Source organism: Protopterus annectens, chromosome 5.part0 (assembly GCF_019279795.1).
Source record: "Protopterus annectens isolate FY-2018-M chromosome 5.part0, PAN1.0, whole genome shotgun sequence".
In the NCBI taxonomy this organism is placed as follows: domain Eukaryota; kingdom Metazoa; phylum Chordata; order Ceratodontiformes; family Protopteridae; genus Protopterus; species Protopterus annectens.
Window position 1 is genome coordinate 1711428046 of NC_056735.1, and position 12799 is coordinate 1711440844.

The 12799-nt window shown below is 45.2% G+C and overlaps 1 protein-coding gene across 2 annotated transcripts in view; it reads right to left on the reverse strand.

The window, feature by feature from the left end:
- The window catches only part of GSK3B (glycogen synthase kinase 3 beta), a 1987846-nt gene that overhangs the window by 813944 nt on the left and 1161103 nt on the right, over positions 1 to 12799 (reverse strand). The window lies entirely within an intron of this gene.

Sequence of the window (12799 nt, forward strand, 5' to 3'; positions counted from 1 at the left end):
TACAAGGAACCAGACTGTCTGAAAAATTACCTTTATCACCATGAATGATGGTAAGAATGAGTACTTTTATTTCTTAACCTGAGCTATGCAAGGCAACATAAGAGTGGGAATGTCAGAAATGCGTACAGGATCCTCCTACATCAAGGGATGGAGAATATGTCCACTACCTCTACCTCACCTTGCTGCAGCATTAGAATACAAGGATACCCTGACTCCACAACTCTCTTCGGTGATCCACTTCCCCATTTCCAAAAGACTCACACCAGGCATGGACTCAAATCCATAGTGCCAGGTTAAAGCCTGAACGAGAGGCTCAGATAAAATGGCAGCTCATTCACTTCCTAAAGAACATAAAATGCTGCATTTTATCTCTTACTGTGACTCCACTGCCAAAGAAGCACCACCTTCTTGGCAAGGGGGTACAAACTTGTGTCACACTGCCTACTACCTGTTTAGATACCACAGAACAGACTGCCTACTTCAGCAGTGGGACAGCCCCAGAGATACTTTTGTCTTCAGGTCAAATAATTTTTACTTAGCTCTAAGTAATGATGCAAAGCCCCCTTTTATCCATGGGAAACAAATTTTTTTGCACCAATGTGGGAACGCAAGTGCATTTCCCTCACTGCAGGTGAAACATCCATCCTAAGAGTCTTTACCAGGTTCCATGTAGAAAGGGGAGAAGCACCAAAAGCTTGGTGGGAATACACTAGTATAGTGCCTGACAAAGTTCTGTGAATGTGTGGAGGCATAACATCAAAGGAAGTTCTGTGAGGTCTACCACAGCACCCACATTCTAAGACATACAAAAAAGCATCATGGAGAAAAAGGTCATGGCAGCCAATAAGCTCAGAAGCAGCAGAACAGTATAAGCTTGAATTCTGGGTTGTGCCCTCACAAAGTCAGCGAAGGCCATTATGCCCTGAACCCTCTTCTAGGAACATGAAGTGAGTCATGCTCCATACCTATAAAATCTATTGTCTGAGCCCCATTTAAAGAGGGTGTCTTTCAGTTTACTGTTAACCTTACTGACTGCAGTCGAGGAAGCATCCACTGCAAAAGCATTTCCAGTGTCTCCAGATGAGGCCATCAGGATTGCTCACCCAGGTAGGGAACTACAGAGACCTTCTGCTGCATCACTTTGGCCAAAACACGCAATACACTTGTGAAGGTTCGGTATGCTGGTACCAAAATGGCAACAGTTTGCACTACAAATGATGCCAACAGAGGGGTAAATCAAGGAATCATCAGTGTGCATTCTCACAAACTGATATGCACAACAGCATTGATCATGTCCAGCATCATTATCCAGTTGCCCTACAGGAGCAAAAGTATGAACGAGTGACTGCAAGTTACCATCTTGAACTGGATGAACCAAATGTACTGGCTAAGGTCCAGAATAACAAACAATCCACCCCCCTTTGAGAAAGAAGTGTGTGTTAAAAACATTCTCCAATTCTAAAACTGATAAAGTCTCTATAGCAACCTTCAGCAGTAGATTCTGGCACTATCAGAAGACCTACATGGAGACAGAATGGTCCTCCAGCACAGAGGGTTTGGTGCACTTACTGCGATCCAGACAACCGGGGTTCAGTTAGTGGCCCTTGCACTGAAGGGGCTAAGAAGAGAGGGAGAGAAGTGAAGGGGCATGGCCCGTCCACCTGTCCTAAGCGAGGAATAGGGTAGTGTGTACTCAGACAGCATATAGGGAAGTGGAGTTATTCTGATGAAGACCGAGGAGACCAGTTCCTGTGCTCGAGGGGAAAGGGCACATCCACTTACAAGACATTCCTCTTCTGGAATTGAGGAATGACTGGCTCAGATAGCTCACTGCACATCCTTCTTGAGTTCCACAAGCTGGGCATTTGGGGGGGGGGGGATTTACAGCTATGGAATAAACCCTTTAACCATCTATAATAGCGGACTAAAATGACAACCCCCTGCTTGCCAACCTTGACCACGGGGTTGGGGGGGGGGGGCAATTACCCAGGAAAAGGCTGATGATCAACAAGCAGTGAGGGCAAACAGAGTTAGAAAGTAATGACAGAAGAGTTAGGAATGTCAAGGCACAGCCAGTGGTTTCCTCCTCCTACTGATCAACTAAACCTACAAGGTGGGGAGTACGCTTGTCTCATACCTCACCACGTTCCTTAGCTGACAAGGAGGCTTATTTCTCTTCTTGCATTTGCCAGGCTTGGAACAGGTGGGAGGAAAAAAAGGGGAAACTAATCACAGTCACACATAATGGTGAAGGCCTGCTTCCTCCTAAGGTCAGCAATCAGTTCCTGAATAAAGCAGGTGAAGAGCGGGTCTATATTAAATAAACGAACGCTTAAAATGTCGAATACAACATACTCGAACACTTTTAAGCGAAGGTTTACGTAATCGACAGCTGTAAATATCGTAAATATTAGTTTCGAAATGTTTTGTTTGGCCAGCACTAAAATACGTCATGTATCACGTCATGTAAACTACTTCAACCAAGAATTCTGTAAATAAAACTAAACACCAAACTCTAACCATGAAACTATCATAATACACTAACTTAACATACTAACTGCAAAACGAAACACAAGTAAACATAACACAACGATCACTACAACACAGATATACATAACTAGCACTGCTGCTTCCGAAGGACGTGCAGTAACACAAAAGGAATTAAATACTGAACTACGTATTAAATGAACAGGTTATTACCATGGTTCAAAAGAGGTACAAAAGTACATTGCTTGTTGTAAATTGAAGGAAAGTGCCCGAATATGTTGAGTGCATCGTGTACATATTCATGTTTGTATTGCTTTCAGTTAGTGTAGCGTCCGACAGCACATGGGAGGAGGAGTTGGCCAAACAAAACTTTTCTACATTCTGAATTACGACATTTCGAGCTATCGATTAAATGAACATTTGCTTAAAAGCGTTCGAGTATGTCGTACTCGACATTTTAAGCGTTCGTTTATTTAATATAGACCCTGAAGAGCAGCCTCCCTCTACCCTGAAGTGGATATACAAGATGCCGTTTCTGAGCTCAAGCCATGAATGGCATTATAACACATCTGCTTCTCAACTGGTAGCCAATGCATATTCAGCAGGATCGGTGAAATGTTATGAACTTAGGAACCCCAGTCAGTCACTGGGCTATGGAGTTTGCACTAAATTGTAAGTAGGTAAGTTATAGGTCAGGTTGCTCGAAGTATAATGTAATGCAACAGTCAAAATAGGAGGAGATAAGTGCATATGCTACAGTGGGAAGGTAATCAGGTGCTTAATTAGGGTGATGTCCCACAAATGCAAACATTATAATTTGACAACACAACTAGAATCTGTTCCTTAAAGATTAGAAAACTGTCAATAATCATGTCTAGACTATGCACTTAGATCGAAAAAACAGCTCGCTACCATAGTAGTAAATATCTATGGACAAAAAAAGGCAATGAAAAATCTGAGAGAGTAGCATGCACAGCTATAGCAATAGTCTTAATTACATTAAGCTACAGCCAGTTACTGAGAACCTAATCATGGATGACTTCCAGACCTTGAACCACACAAATAAGAACAAAGTCTTAAGGAAAAAATTTTTAAAACCGTGTGTTGTCAGCAAACAATGATAGTGCATACTTCTCAACCAAGTAATGTCTACTTAGCAGTAACAAATACATGAGGAATGGCAAAGGGCCAAGATCAGAACCCTGTGGTACCAGACAGTCTAATAGGTGGTAGGAAATGCCCTTACAAAAATGGGGGATGCACTTCATTGCGGCCCACTGAACAGCCTCCTCCTTCTCACTGCAGCTTAGCCAGGTGTACACAGGGGAGAGGGCAGCATGGAGAAAAATCAAACCACCCCCGATAGATGTCTGAATGATGGCCCTTCTCATAAAATCTCACCCCAAAAATGGGAAACAAATGGGCAGATTGAATGGAAGGGGGCCAATGGTCAACAGACAGTAGGGAGTAATCCTCAAATGTCTGAAAGTGTGTGTGTATCTTGCAATGGACTTGTATCCCCCTTTCATTGCTACTTTCATGCCTTATGCCTATCTGCTACATTAAGGTGAAACTCCCATGAGGCCATGAACAGGATAAGGAAGCTTCAGGAAATGTATGCATTCGAACCAATAGATCTATTACCCATAAATGCACACATAAATAATGGAAAGATGGTCCGAAGTGCAGAAAGAATATCTCCTCTGATGTGTTCCAGAGAGAGAGAAAGAGAGAGAGTGACAGAGAAAGTCTGCATGAAGTTAAAATTGTTGTTGACCACCCTTAGAAGGTTGTTCCAAGGCCACTCAAACTGATGACCTCAGCTCTTGGCTTGGTGACCTTGGTGCTGATCCTGCTGAAAGTCCTCAAGGGTTAGGAAAAAAAGAGAGTTTTTGTTGACTCCATCTACTGTACATGATGAAACACAATCCCCTGCAGGCACAAAGGACTGGCTTGAGAAGATCAATTGTCTGCCTAAACTGCAAAAGCTCACAAAAAAGGGCATACATGAAAATCACTCCAATGTCTTCATCAAATGAGGTCAGCTGAAGCCAGAACTTGTGTGCAGCAATGCTGCATTTGGCTACCATGACTGCCTAATTCACAATATCACAATCCATCTGCACCCACAAGCAGCAGCTGCTGCAACCAACATTACCCAAGTTTTAAGCCCATCTTTGGTGTTAATTGCTGACAGCCCAGCCTCTCTGCAGCCTCTTCTAACCGATCCTGACTGTATTACAGCATCTGTGTAACAGCTCAAAGTCCTGATGGGCAATATAAAAGGCATGAATACCCACTTCCCTAGTCTGTCCGGAGCTTGAGACTCCCTGTCAGGGAAATGGTTAAGGATGGGGATTTCTTTTAAATCTTGCAGTTAATTTTATTTTATTTATTTAATTTATTTATATTTGTTGACCGGGAGTGTCCAACTGCACGTAGGTCCATTTTCAGCAGAGGCACAGGGAGAAAAGCTCCACAGTTAAAATAAACAGACTGTAGTTACATTGGATTACATAGCGATTAACAATTTACATAGCAATTACTTACAACATATTTACAGATGAAGAACATAGTACATCAGTAGACAACTAGAATCTGTATCTGTAAGTACATAATAAGAAGTTATGTTCTTACCATAATGTTCCATGTTAGTTGTCCTCTTCTCGCCTTCTTTCTTGCTGGATGGGTTCGGAGCCGATCCTCGGCGCCGACTCGGCCTATACTATAGCTCGAGAGCTATTTTTACCGGCTCAAGGCAGCCCTATAACCCACAATACCATGCGCTAACTCCCCAGATCTCGTTTGGAAGCTAAGACATAGTATAAATATAATATCATAATATCGTAATCCTCATTTGCAAGTACGGGCTCCCTGCTAGTAACATTAAGGATACTGGGAAACCGTAACATGTTATATCTCCAGAAATGGAAGGACTCAGAGACCTGAAGTCTATCCAGGCTAGTTGGCAGGAGGGAGGACGAAGAAAGAAGGCGAGAAGACAACTAACATGGAACGTTATGGTAAGAACATAACTTCTTAATGTTAAGTTGTCATTCTCGCCTTCATTCATGCTGGATGGGACAGCGTCCCTAGCATCTTAGTCCTGGGTGGCTCAATGGAACAGACTCCTGAGTATGGTGGAACCAAAGTCAGCTCTATTTCTGGAGGCTATATCAAGTTTGTAATGGGCAATAAAGGTATGTTTGGAAGCCCATGTAGCTGCTGCACATATGGCATCTAGTGGTAACCTTGTTTGAAATGCCGTTGATGTTGATAGTGCCCTGGTTGAATGAGCCTTAGGCCTAGATGGAAGTTGCCTGTGTCTCAACTCATAGACAAAGGTAATAATAGATGTCAACCATCTGGAAAGAGTAACCTTCGATACCGGAAGCCCTTTCTTTCCTGCAGCATAACAGAGAAAGAGCTGGTCTGACTTTCTGAGTTGTTTTGTCCTGTCTAGATAATACCGTAATTGGCGATGAACATCTAATGAATGCAATTTCTGTTCAGCCCTGTTAGCATAGTCTGGGAAGAAGACAGGCAAGTGAATGGAGTGGTTTAGATTTGTTTCCGAGGACACTTTCGGTAGGAAGGAAGGGTTTGTTCTGAGAGTTACCCTGTCTTTGTGAAAGACCAAATAAGGGGGACGGATCGACAAAGCTTGAAGTTCTGATACCCTTCTGGCAGATGTTATGGCTACTAAAAACAGAGTTTTCCAAGAAAGAAGCTTGAGGGAGCAAGAAGCTGCAGGTTCAAAGGGAGGCAGAATCAATGAGGTTAGAACTAAATTCAAATCCCATTGTGGAGGTGGATCTTTAACTGGCGGTCTAAGCAAAAAGATGCCCTTGAGGAAGGTTTTACAAAGTTTGTGGGACATAATATTTGCTTCTGAGAGCCCAACATGAAAATTAGCAATGGCCACTAATTGTACCCCGATAGTGGCCGACGATGACCCTGAATGAAAAAGCTCCGCCAGAAAATCTAGAACCTTATGAATGGGTGCATGAAAAGGATCTAGGGACTTAGTTTGTGCCCAATGTGCGCCCATTTACTCGCATACGTCTTCCTAGTATTGGACTTATGGGAAGCTAAAATGATATCACGAACAGGAGGAGAAATAAGGGGAAGCCTGGCTAAGGCTGGAAGTGGAGCAACCAAGCTGTGAGGTTGAGGGAATGAAGAGACTGATGCAGCTTGCCCGTGAGATGGGTCAACAGATCCGGAAGGGGTTCCAGATGCCAAGGCTGTTCCAGTAGGTAACTGTGCAGAAACGGAAACCATACTTGTCGAGGCCAAAACTGGGCAATGAGGATCATTTTGGATCTCAATGCAGTTGCTTTCTGAATTAATTGCGGGATCAATGGCAAGGGAGGAAAGGCATATATAAGACCCCGGGGCCAAACGTGAAAAAGAGCGTCTCTGGGGGGATGGCCTGGTAGAGGAAAGAGTGTGAAGAAGTCGAGGCACTTGCTGTTTTGAGGAGTTGCAAAAAGATCGCAGCAACACTGGCCCCACTTCTGAAATATTCTTTCTGCTACCTCTTGATTTAGAGACCACTCGTGAGGCATGAAGATAGTTCTGCTCAATCTGTCCGCTATGACGTTGGACTTCCCGGGGATGTGCGTTGCTATCAGAAACCGTTGAGAGGAAATCACCCATTGCCAAAGTCTGAGTGCTTCTCGACATAGGGGGGTAGGACTTTGTTCCGCCCTGCTTGTTTATGTACCACACTACAGACATATTGTCCGTTTGAATTGCTATAGTCCCTGTGGGAAGAGAGCTCTGAAGGGCTTGCAACGTCAAAAGCACCGCCCTCATCTCCAGGACATTTATGTGCAGGTGGCGTTCTGATTGTTGCCATGTGCCCTGTACTGTCCTGCCCTGATAATGCCCCCCCCCACCCGATCAGGGAGGCATCCGTTGTCACTGTGGCAACTGGGGGGGGGGGGGGACAAAGGGTCTGCCCTGAAAAAGCTAAGGGGAAACCATCCACCAGGAGAGATGATTCTTGCAAGAAGGGGTTATCAAAATATTGTGAGTCATTGGTAGCTGTTGAAAGGACCATTGAGAAAACAGCACCCACTGAAGGAGCCTAATGTGGAAGCGGGCTAATGGGAGTAGAAGAATCGCTGCTGCCATGAGGCCTAACGCTTTCAATACTAGCTTGACTTGAACTCTGTTGGGCTGAAACAGGGACTGAACATTCCGCCTTATGTCTGACACTCTCTGAGGTGGTAATGTCGCAGACATTTCTGTGGTGTTTAATACGGCGCCTATAAAGTTTATACATTGACAAGGCGACAAGGAGGACTTTGCAAAATTTATAGAAATACCTAGACTGTTGCAAAGTTGAATAGTGTAATCCCTGGCCATTATAAGATGCTGCTTGGTGGTAGCGGAAATGAGCCAGTCGTCTAGATATGGAAACACCTGGAATCCTTTTTGTCTCAGGTGAGCCATGACCACTACCAAGCATTTGGTGAACACCCAGGGGGCTGTGGTGAGACCAAAGGGCAGGGTTCTGAATTGATAATGACTGGCTCCCAGCCGGAAGCGGAGAAAACTCCTGGAGTGCCTGTGTATCTTTATATGATAGTATGCTTCCTGGAGGTCTAAGGAGCACATCCAGTTGTCTCTGCCCAAAAAGGGTAGAATGGACTGCAGTGTTACCATCTGAAATTTTGTCTTTTGTACAGAGTTGTTCAATCTGCTGAGGTCCAAAATGGGTCTCCAGTCTTTTTTGGTACCAAAAAGAATCTGGAGTAGATTCCGGATCCTAGATCTGCTGGGACTGCCTGGATGACTCTTTTTGTTAACAGCTTTTTTATTTCTAGCTGAGCCTGACCTCTTTGTGCGGGTGGTACGTCTGGTAGGGGTCTTGGCGGTTGTACCGGAGGGGAAGTGAAGGGAATTTTGTAACCCTCGGATATGATCTTCTGTACCCATGTGTCTTGGGAGAGGGATTGCCAGGCTTCCGAGTACAGAGATAATCTTCCCCCGACTGCCTCCGAAGGCGGACAGTCGGGCAGCTTCTCAGGGATGCTGAAAGGGCTGGTCAGGGAAAGATTCCCTGGAACCCTGGTTCTGTGGACCCCCTCTGCCCCTGGGGTGGCGTCTGTTATTATTCCCCCCTCTGCCTCTAGGGGGAAATTCACCACATGCGGCAGGCGCGACTCCCTGTGGTTTGCGGAACCACATCTTTCCACCTCTCTGTCCCTTAGGATAAGGTCTAGAAGGTGTGGGAAAATGGACTCCCACGGCAGAGAGAGTCTTACCATCTTGCTCGCATTTGGTGAGGGCATTCTTCACCTGAGGTCCAAACAATTCTGAACCATCAAAGGGGGTGTTGGTGAAGGATGCCTTGAAGGGATCGGCAAAGTTACAGAGTCGCATCCAAGCGTGACGTCTCAACGCAACACCTGTGCCAGCGGCCCTACTCGCTCCATCGGCTGCGTAAGAGATAAGCCGCATGGAGGAGTTAACAATGGAGTTCAGGGTGGCCAGCTGGGAGTTTATCTTGTCCTGATACCCCACAGCAGAAGGATCCTGTACAGTTTCACCCAGCTCTTTGAGCAGGTCTCTCTGAAGGCGGGTGAAATGACATAAATAGTTCAGCGATCGCATAGTAAAGGTCGCTGAAGCAAATGTCCGCTTGCCGTACCTGTCCATGGTCCTGGACTCTCTGTTAGGAGGATGAACAGGTACAGAAGGATCAGCCAATTCCTTCTTAGTGGCTGCTGCTACCACCATAGCATCAACTGAAACGCCTTTGGTGAGAAAGGACTTGTCCTCTGGTGCAGAAATAAATTTAGAAGGCCTCCTAGGGGTAGGTTCCATTGAGTCAGGAGCTGCCCACGCCTTTCTAGCCACTACCTCCATTAGTGGGTCAAAAGGGGGAGACACCCAGGAGGTGGAAGGGCGAGATCCAAAAGCGTCAAGGTAAACCGACTCGTCCTCGGAAGGTTTGAGAGTGGACTAATTTCCCCTCTGTTTTAGGATCTCTAGGATTTCTGAGAAAGAGACATCCTCAGAGGGGGATCTGGGGGAACCCTCAGACTCATCCAAGTCGGTGTCTGACGTGACAGACTCGGGGGAGTCTATGTGCTTCCTCTTGCACTTTCTTTTCCTAGGGGGTTCCCTCTGAAACTTCAGGGGAGCCCTTGGAAGAGGAGGAGACACCCAAGGTGGGTACCCTACGCTTCGGATCTCTGCTGTCAGATATAGGAGGGTAGCCAGGGACCGTAACAGGCACTGTAGAGGGAGGAGCTGCAGAACTTAACTTTGGAGTGGACACTGGGTCCAGCACGCTCCTCATCACCTCGAAGGCTCCTCTATCAGATACCAAAGTTAGTCCCGGCTCCGATGAGATCGGAACCGCCCCCGGCACAGACAGAGAAGGCTCCGAGAATGATGTCGGGGCCGAACTAACCAGAGCCGAAGCTCCGAGAGGGAGAGCGGGGTCGGACAAGGGTCCGATGCCACTCACCCCTTGGAGCAGACAATGGAGTCCTGGCGCCCGGACCTCTCCACGGACGGAACCAATGAAGAGGTCGGAGCCAACGACACCGGAGCCGAAGGTGGGAGTATCGGCTCCGACGTGGGTAAGGTTACGGTTCTGACAAACTCCGGCTCCGAACTCGAGAGGTGAGTCGGAGGAGGAATCGATGGCGGTACCGAAGGAGCCACAGTCTGGTGAGAAGGGCTCTGGAGCATTTGGGCTAGTGCCTGAGATTTTATGAGCCTACTGACGACCCTCTCGATGTAGTGATCGGAGAGCCTGGATGACCTAGATGAGTGAGTCCTATGACTCCGCTCCGATAGGAGAGGGGATCTCGGAGCCGATCGGAGAGAGTCTATCGAGGGGGATCTAGAGCGCTTACGCGCTGGGGTCGGCTCCGATGCTGGTTTCGGAGCGGATACCAGTTTACCCACCTCAGATCCAGATGGAACCGATGTCGGAGCCATCTCGATAACGCCAGCCCTCGACTCAGAAGCTGGAGCCGAGGGTTTGGCAGTTTGTGAAGACTTCCCCGAGCCACTCTTGGACGGGGAGTCATCAGGCTTTAACAAGCCCCTTAGGATGAGCTTATTACGCCTCTCCTGCAGGACTCTTGAACTAAACCCGTGACAGATGGAACAAGAGTCCTGCAGGTGTAAAGGCCCCAAGCAATAGACACAAGAAGTGTGACCGTCTGTCAGAGACATTTTCTGACAACACGAGTCACACTTCTTGAATCCCGAGACCTTAGTGTCTTTGGACATAGTCCTATCCACAGTAAACACAGTCAGTCCACACACACACTCAACTTAAAATTAGGAAAGATAAGGGAACTGACTAAAACACACACACACAGACACTATAAGGGGTGGGGAAAACTAAAGTAAAGCCCGTAGGCCCAAAGATAAAAATTAACTAGAGAAGGGAAAAGGGCTACAAAAAGGGTTGTACAATTAGTAGTGACCTAAACAAGGGTAACTAACTGGAGAAACTTCCTGAAATTTTAGTTAAATAGAATAAATCTCTTACTGACCTGAGCCGGTAAAAAAAGACGACCTCGCAGCGAAGTGGCAAACGAGATCTGGGGAGTTAGCGCATGGTATTATGGGTTATAGGGCTGCCTCGAGCTGGTAAAAATAGCTCTTGAGCTATAGTATAGGCCAAGTCGGAGCCGAGGATCGGCTCCGAACCCATCCAGCAAGAATGGAGGCGAGAATGACTTAACATCAGACATTAACAAATGTTACAATAAGAAGTTCCTGCTGGCTTATGAGCATCTGAGATTGCTATAATCAAGGCAGTTAGTGGAACTAACGTACTTTACTTTAAATTACTAACGAAAGTTAGTAATGAAACCTATAATCAGATATTTGTTTTCAATTAACAAGCATATACACAGCCTAAGCTCTAGGTAAATAAAGAAGTCAGCCATAAAGAACATTCCTTTTTTCAAATTTTATTAAAAGTACTCGTGGCTTGCTACAAACAAAGCTTGCCAGTAGGGAAGGAGCCAAACATCTGAAATGAGAGGCACAGGGGAACAAAAATGTCTAGGTCAGTGCTGCATACTGCACTCCAACCGACTCAGAACAGAAGCCATCACTAAGCTATCATCCATGGCAATGACACTGACACAACCTACTACTACTACCTCTGATAATTCATCTGTAAAGACTACCAAAATCAGGTATAGCTTCTGAACTCTGCAGAGCCCCGGTTAGAGCTTACCCTAGTGTATTCTATTTCCGCTGCATCCCTAAACTAGCTCAACTTTCACATCAGTTGCACACAACGATGGTATTTTAGTAAATAAGTTAGCTATGACCACAGTCCCTTTTCTTATCTTTTAATTTGGTCAACAACTGAAAAAGCTATTGTCTGATGGACAGCATTCTTCTTTTTGTTCTGCAACTCAGCTGACTACAGTTATTCTTTACTTCAAGGATGCACATTTTCCATACAGCCATCTTCTCTGAATGAATTGAAACATATATTCATAGCTTGCATTCTAAATTTTGAAAACACTGAGCACCAGTGTTACAGCTCACTGTTCAATTATTAGGTTACTGCCTACACCGAAAACAAGTAACCATATCTATTGCTATGGTGGGGAACATCAGCATGCCAATCTAGGGGGAAAGGCAAGTGCAGTACCAACATTTAAAAGCATTCATGGGGTATAGGCATTTATTCACTTAAACCGCTGTGGCTGTTTAAAAGGAATGACTACATATCTACTTGTGTTCGACCTCAGTAAGAACAGTTCATAGGCATTTTTAGTGATTTTTTTTTTTTAAATCTTTGCTCTTCAACTCTGCAAGTAACACAGGGGATTCATCCAACAGAAGTCCCAAAACTGAATTAATTGTTTTGCATACTGTGTTCTTCCTTAAAACTAAGACTTGTTCAACTTATGTACTGGCACAGTGGGTTAAGGCTGTGAGTAGTAGTTTCTTTGGGACAGGGTTTGATTCCCCCCAGCCCTCATTTGCCTGCTGTATAACCTTGAGCAATACTCAACCAGATATTGCTTCTGGGTCACCTCTGAAAAAGGACCATGTATCCAGTTGGCTGGCCTACCTGGATAACAAATGGGTATTATTATTTTCCAATTTAGAAAATGAGAAATTGAAAAAAAAGGCCTACTAGTAGCAAGGTCACAAAACACATGTTCATTGTTAGTTTATCAATAAATAAACTTTCTACCATGATTTTGTGTAAAATGTGTAGTACAAAAATCTACATATGTATAGTGCCTTTCATATTTTTATTTTCTTTCAAGGAAGGTAAAGGAAAGAAGGAGAAATTGAA